The sequence below is a fragment of the Myotis davidii genome, unplaced genomic scaffold (genome assembly GCF_000327345.1).
Source record: "Myotis davidii unplaced genomic scaffold, ASM32734v1 scaffold296, whole genome shotgun sequence".
NCBI classification, from domain to species: domain Eukaryota; kingdom Metazoa; phylum Chordata; class Mammalia; order Chiroptera; family Vespertilionidae; genus Myotis; species Myotis davidii.
Window position 1 is genome coordinate 843,459 of NW_006288889.1, and position 6,408 is coordinate 849,866.

At 40.9% G+C, this 6,408-nt stretch overlaps 1 long non-coding RNA gene across 1 annotated transcript in view; it reads left to right on the forward strand.

Moving 5' to 3' along the window:
- Positions 1-6,408, forward strand: part of LOC107182702 — an 18,888-nt gene that overhangs the window by 5,999 nt on the left and 6,481 nt on the right. The window contains exon 2 of the long non-coding RNA XR_001513413.1: positions 2,757-2,759. This is a non-coding gene — a long non-coding RNA (uncharacterized LOC107182702). The remainder of the gene's footprint in view (positions 1-2,756; positions 2,760-6,408) is intronic.

A 6,408-nucleotide genomic window follows, 5' to 3' on the forward strand; every position in this document is an offset into this window, starting at 1 on the left:
TATTGTTATTGTTTATTAATTAATTTATATATTATTTCATATACATTTTACTAATTTCATTTCATCTTTGACACTTCTATTATAAAGGGAGAATAGCAATATTAAAATATTTCTTCTAATTAATTTATTTTCAATGTGCATGAATCTGTTCACTGGGCCACTAATATATAGAATAAGCTTCTAACTCAAAAATCTAGGAAAAGAACAAAATAGACTAAAGGAACACAGAAGGAAATAAAAGATAAAGAAGCAATTACTCAGGAATTATTGAAAACTAATGAATGAAACAAATGCCGGTTCTTTGAAAGATCACTGAATCAGCCAAATACCTCACTACTTAATCCACACAGGAGAGAAAGCTCAAATACACACTAAAAAATGACAAAGAGAAAAAGGTGTTTTAAACAAATGAATTAAAACAAAATAAAAGAAGCCTTTCTGTACAAATATATTCAAATTAATTTGAAAATCTAGATGCTAGAGATTGTTCATGGAAAATGTAACTTAGCAAAACAACCATCATCGAAGTAGGAAGTCTAATCTGACCAATATATATAAAAGGAAGAAAGACAAAAGAGAACGAAATTTGTGATAACCCCCAAAAATTTCATATGGAAATTTTACCAAACTGTAAAAAGCAGCTAGAAGTAATATTTCTTAATGTATTTCAGAAGATAGAAAAAGAAGAAAAATGTTTGTCTTTAAATAAATTGACTAGAACAAGGATTAAAATAGTACAAAATCTGACAAAGGTTTCCTAACCAAACTACAAAATATGTCACTTGTAAATACTAATAAAACATTTTACAAGCCTTCTCCCCCAAAAGCAAACTGAAAAGACAATGATAAAGATTTAAAAATAAAAAAGGGTTAATATCAATAATGTATTTTTTAAACCTGCTAAAATGGACAGAAAAAGAACAACTCTCTGAGAAAATTGTAAGAGATATGAGATAAGTAGAGTATAATGAATGTCCATGACCCTTGAGCTCTGAATGCACACTCCATCTCCCTCAAAGAGAAGAAACAACTGCACTGATAGGGAAATTTTGATGACTTATTCTGATGGCAAATTTGAGGGGAATGCTTGCTTCTCCTACCTAAATACTGAAAATAAAAAATGGTACAGTCTGTGTGGAAGAGAATTTGGCAACATTGAACAGCACTAAATACACAGTTACTCTGATTCAGCAATCCTGCTTCTAGTATTCAAACCCAAAAGTACATCTGCAAAAATAAAAGAAAACAAATGTTCAATTTTATTAAATGTGGCTTTATTTTTATCTCAAAAGATTGTAAATTCAAATGCCCAGTGGGGCTAGTTGAATAAACTATGGTATATTTACACAAAGGAGTACTATCTTTATATATAAAAGGCTAGGTGTCTGTCTATCTGACTGGTAGCTATGATGTGCACTGACCACCAGGGGGAAGATGCTCAACATAGGAGCTGCCATGACGTGCACTGGCCATTTAAGAATATCTTGCATGCATACAAGTCCTTCGGTTGATCTCTTAGCCGCCCCCTCCTGCCCCCCCAACCCTCCCCAGCCTTCCCGGTGTCGTTTGACAGTCTGGTTGATGCTGCTATGCCTCTGTATCTATTTTTGTTCATCAGTTTATAATGGTCTTTATTATCCATAAATGACACTGGGGGGTAGGGGAGGCAGGGGGAATTTCAAGGGAAAAAAAGGAGACATATGTAATACTCTTTGTAATACTTTAAGCAATAAAACAAAATAAATTTTTAAAAAAAGAATAAACAGCACTGTGGACCAGGTGCCGATAAACCAACTCTCGGCTTCCTCCAAGTGGGATCCAAGCCCTGCCACCATCCCAGAGCAACATCCCACCAAATCACAGCCAACACTGCCAAGACTCATGGTGCAAACTGTGGCACACAGCCCAGCCCAGCCCAGAAACAGTTGCTGTGGGCGCCAGGTAATGACATCACGTAGCAATGCCTGGCTTCCTCTCCTAGTGACTAGCTTCCTTGGAGTTTCTTCAGCCCAGGAACCCAGCTTGCTTTATAGCCAGGTGCAAACAATTTACAGTTTAACCAAATATTTGTGAGGCATTTTCATGTGCCTCATCTCATTTGATCCTCACAGAAGTCCTGGAGTAGGTAGATGGGAGATTTGGTGGAATCCTATTTTCTTTTCACTAGCTGGAAAACAGAGATTTAGAAAATTTATAAACTTGACCCAACTGAAAAGCAGTAAGAAATGGTGGACCTTGAAAATGACTTCAGGTTTTCTCACTGTATAATATAGTCAAACACTGCTTCCCATTGTTCTTTCTGTGTGCTCTATAATAATAATAATCTGCTTCGTATTGATTGATATTTACTTCTGTGTTGCTGACAATCACCTGAAAGAGAAGTTGGGGTGCTTCATTGGGCTGGAAAAAGTTTAAGTAAATCAGAAAGCAGGTCTAATTAAGCAAGTTTATTATATATATGGCTAAGTTGATTTGCGCATGCGCGATACATATAAAGCTCTTGCTGGTTTCAATTGCACGTGTGTGTTTTGATCTTTCATTGCGGATCGTGAATTTGGTTGACACTCTTATTATAAAGAAAGGGTGAAAAGCGATAATAAAATATTCTAATTAATTTCCTTTTAATGTGCATGAATCTGTGCACCAGAACCCTAGTGTAGCTATAAAAATGAAGTGATTTCCATATACGAATATAGAATTATTTGCAAAATACATTCTAAAATAACAAAATCAAGAAATAGAAAAAATATTTATAGTATGTCACCATCTACATAAGAAGGGGAAGGTGTATGCATATTATTATTTTAAAATGTTGACATGTGTGCTTGTTAAATTGATCAATACTCAAGGTGTCTCATTTAATGTCTGAGTACTTCCAGGGCCAGCACTGGCTGACACCTTGGTTTTATGTTCACCAGCACTGTGGCCTCTCTAAGTTTCAGTCTCCTCAGTTGCCGATGGTAATACCCAGCTCACCCTCCGCTCCCTCTGTACACAGTGAGGCCAGAACAACTGCCCTCCAATGGTGCATTTCATCTCTTCAGTATTCTATGACCCTTAAAAGTTACTGATTGTGGTTTCCGTATCACAGCACAAGGTTTTTCAGTAGCTTGCGGTATTATTTATCTGGAACCAAGGGAGCATTCCCAGCCTTGTCTGAACATTGCAGTCACCTAGGAAAAGATGAAACCTGGTCCCCACCAGCAGAGAAGCTGACAGGATTGCCAGTGGAATGCCCTTGGTATCAATCTGTTCACTGTCACCCGGTGACCCTAAGGGACACTCGGTGCTGTTGATAACCACTAGTTCAGAGATGTGTGCTATTCAGAGCAGATAGATGATTATTCTCTTCCACTTCATGTCTTTTTTGGGCTAAAATTTCCTATTGACTTTAAGTTAGAACAGTTGATTACACAGAGCTGTGAGTCCTCAAGCCTCATGCAGAGAAAAGGGTTTATTGAAAAACTATAAATGGTAATATAAAGGAAATATAAATGAAAATCAAAATGCTGAGCCTGGCTTGCTTCTGGAGTCCCAGCAGCCAGGTCAGTTCAGCAAAGCTCTAGTTCAATGACTTCCAACCTTTTCATCTCATGGCACATAAACTAATCACTAAAATTCTGAGGCACACCAAAAATATAGTTTTTGTTGGTCTCACTAATAATAGGTATAATTTTTATTCACTCACACTAGAAGGCTATTGCTGTATTGGCTGTTGTCATTTTTTTTTTTAATTGATGCAGCGGTTCTCAACCTGTGGGTCACAAACAATGAAAATACATCCTGCATATCAGATATTTACATTACGATTCATAACAGTAGAAAAATTACAGTTATGAAGTAGCAACGAAAATAATTTTATGGTTGGGGGTCACCACAACATGAGGAACTGTATTCAAGGGTGGCAGCACTAGGAAGGTTGAGAACCACTGATTCTGAGGGAAAAGAGGTCAGGGCCCCCGTCTAAATAGGTCCTGCATGTTTTAAACATGCTTGCGGCGCATGGTTGAAAATCGCAGCACTAGTTCATTGGTGCTCAAAATGCAGCCTGCGTTAGAGTGATCCTTTGGGTTTGTCGGCCACACTTTGCTGGGCCCCACCTTCAGGGTTTGTGGTCAGAAGACTCGATGATGAGCCCAGGATTCTGCGTTTCTCCTCAGCTCCCAGGTGGCACACCCACTTTGGAGACACTGTTCTAGCTGTGTGCTCCTCTGGAGCTCCTTGAATTCGCTTCATCTGCTTGTCCCTGATGCTGCTCTCATCCCCTCTGCATGGCAGTGGTTCCCAGCTCTGTCGGCTAAGCTCTTTTTCACGGGTGGAGTTCAGACGCTCTGGCCCAGCCTCTGACTGGCTCACTTCTCCCTCAGGTTTTGCTCTCTCCGATCACTGGTGGGCATTCAAATTGCCTTGAAAAAAAAACCCGATTGGTCCAGTTCATCTTTTAAAACCAGGCAATAGGCCACTGGTCACTGGCTAGTTTCGTTTGTCTAAATCCTCAATCTGCTGGGTAAAGGCGAACCCTCTCCCCCAGATTTTGATTGGAGAAGTCTGGTGCCTCCACAGTAGGAACTATTGCTGCAGGATGGGTGCTTAGGCGGGGTCCCGGGACCAGTAGCAGCAGCATCACCTGAGAACGTGATGGACATACAAGCTCTCAAGCTGTGCCCAGGATCCTGAACCCGAAACTCTGGGTGGGGCTGGCAATCTGCATCTTAGCCAACCCTGCAGCTGCGGGTGTGTGCACAGAAATGGAGGCATTCTGCTATGAAAGAGGAATCTAACTCAAAGCTCCAGACCTCATCGTAACTTCAGCTCACCTCCAGTCTCATACCAAACTGGTGGCAAGATTTAGAAAATACTTTAAAAAATATAAAATCTTGCCACTAAATTAGTACTTCTCCAAACTCCACATTTTACAAGCTCAAGTTATCAATTTGTTTACGGGTATATTTAAAAACCAACAAAATAGTAGACCTGTCTGCAAGGCCAGAGGCCCTGCTACCACACTTCCATACTGTCTACAGCTGAAACTTATATAAACAACCTTGCTTCAGTTTATAATTGTGAAATCCACAAGGGCCACATTGGCAATAAAATACTCCACAACTTCCATGGCAGCGAACATCTGGTATGTAATTTTACATAAACAAATTCTACTTTGATGAAACTTAACCTATGGAATTTCAACAAAATGGTGTTAGTGCTGAATCCCAAAAGAAAAAGGAAGGAATGTGGGTTTCTGTTTTTCCTTTTTGGAAACCCAGGTGCACACTGAAGTCGGTGCCAGGACATACACTGTGTAACTTGGCTCAAGTGCAGGCTTTCCTGTCTAATGACACTAGGCTGCCTATATCAAAGGATCTGGCCTCAAGCAGAGCCCAGGACGCCCCACCCTTCCAAAGGGGCCCAGGGGGAGGAGGAAGGAACTTGCTTAGGTAGCCAGTAATGTGCTCAGCCACACCACAACCTTCAACTTGACATCAAGAAAAACATTGAAGGAAAGCACTTTTTTTCTACTTTGGATTGAATTATTGAGGAAACTGGTGCAGGCAGACACCTATGTCCAGAAGCCAAAATGTTACCCTTAACTTTCTCTTCATAAAATAATTAGGCACCGGGGAGCGGGGGGTCAGGTGGACATGTTCATTGTTATAATTCTACAGTTTGTGATCTGTAATGAGGAAGTTAGATTTTTATATTCATTAAAATGCATTTTTCCTAAAGCATGTTATCTTCAACTATTGGATGTTCATTAAGTAATGAAACATAAATCTCAGAGCTTTGGATTACTGTCATTCAACTGTAGTCATTGTACTTTTCAGTACCTATTGAAATCATCATTTTGTACCTTTAATCACTACGCCAGCCCGACCTCTGCCAAGTAGAGGCACTGTGCCTGGCAGGTGCCCTCCTGGCTCGGCCAGTGAGCGGCATCCGCAGGGACCGGGGAAGCATGTCCCTCCACGCCTGCCTGCCTGAGTCTACCTGGCGCCGGCTCAGGCCGGACCTAAGGCGGCCCACCTGCTGATCCCACACCACTTTCCACCTGTTCGTACCGCAGGCGCCTCCGCCTTAGAATTCCCAGCTAGACCTCACTGCCTCTTCTCCCTCCTCACCACAAACTGCTCACCCCCAGTGCTCTATCTTAAGCAATGACTCCCATGGTTATCCCTGGCTCAGTCCACAGCCTATTTTTTACATATTCTATATTTATGATTATATATATATAATATATGATATAGTATATATTATATATATACTAGGGGCCCGGTGCACGAAATTCGTTCACTGGGTGGGGGTGAGGGGGAGTGTCCCTCAGCCCAGCCTGCCCCCTCTCACATACTGGGAGCTCTCAGGCATTTACCCCCATCAATCTCCAATCGCAGGATCGGCCCCTTGCCCAGGCCT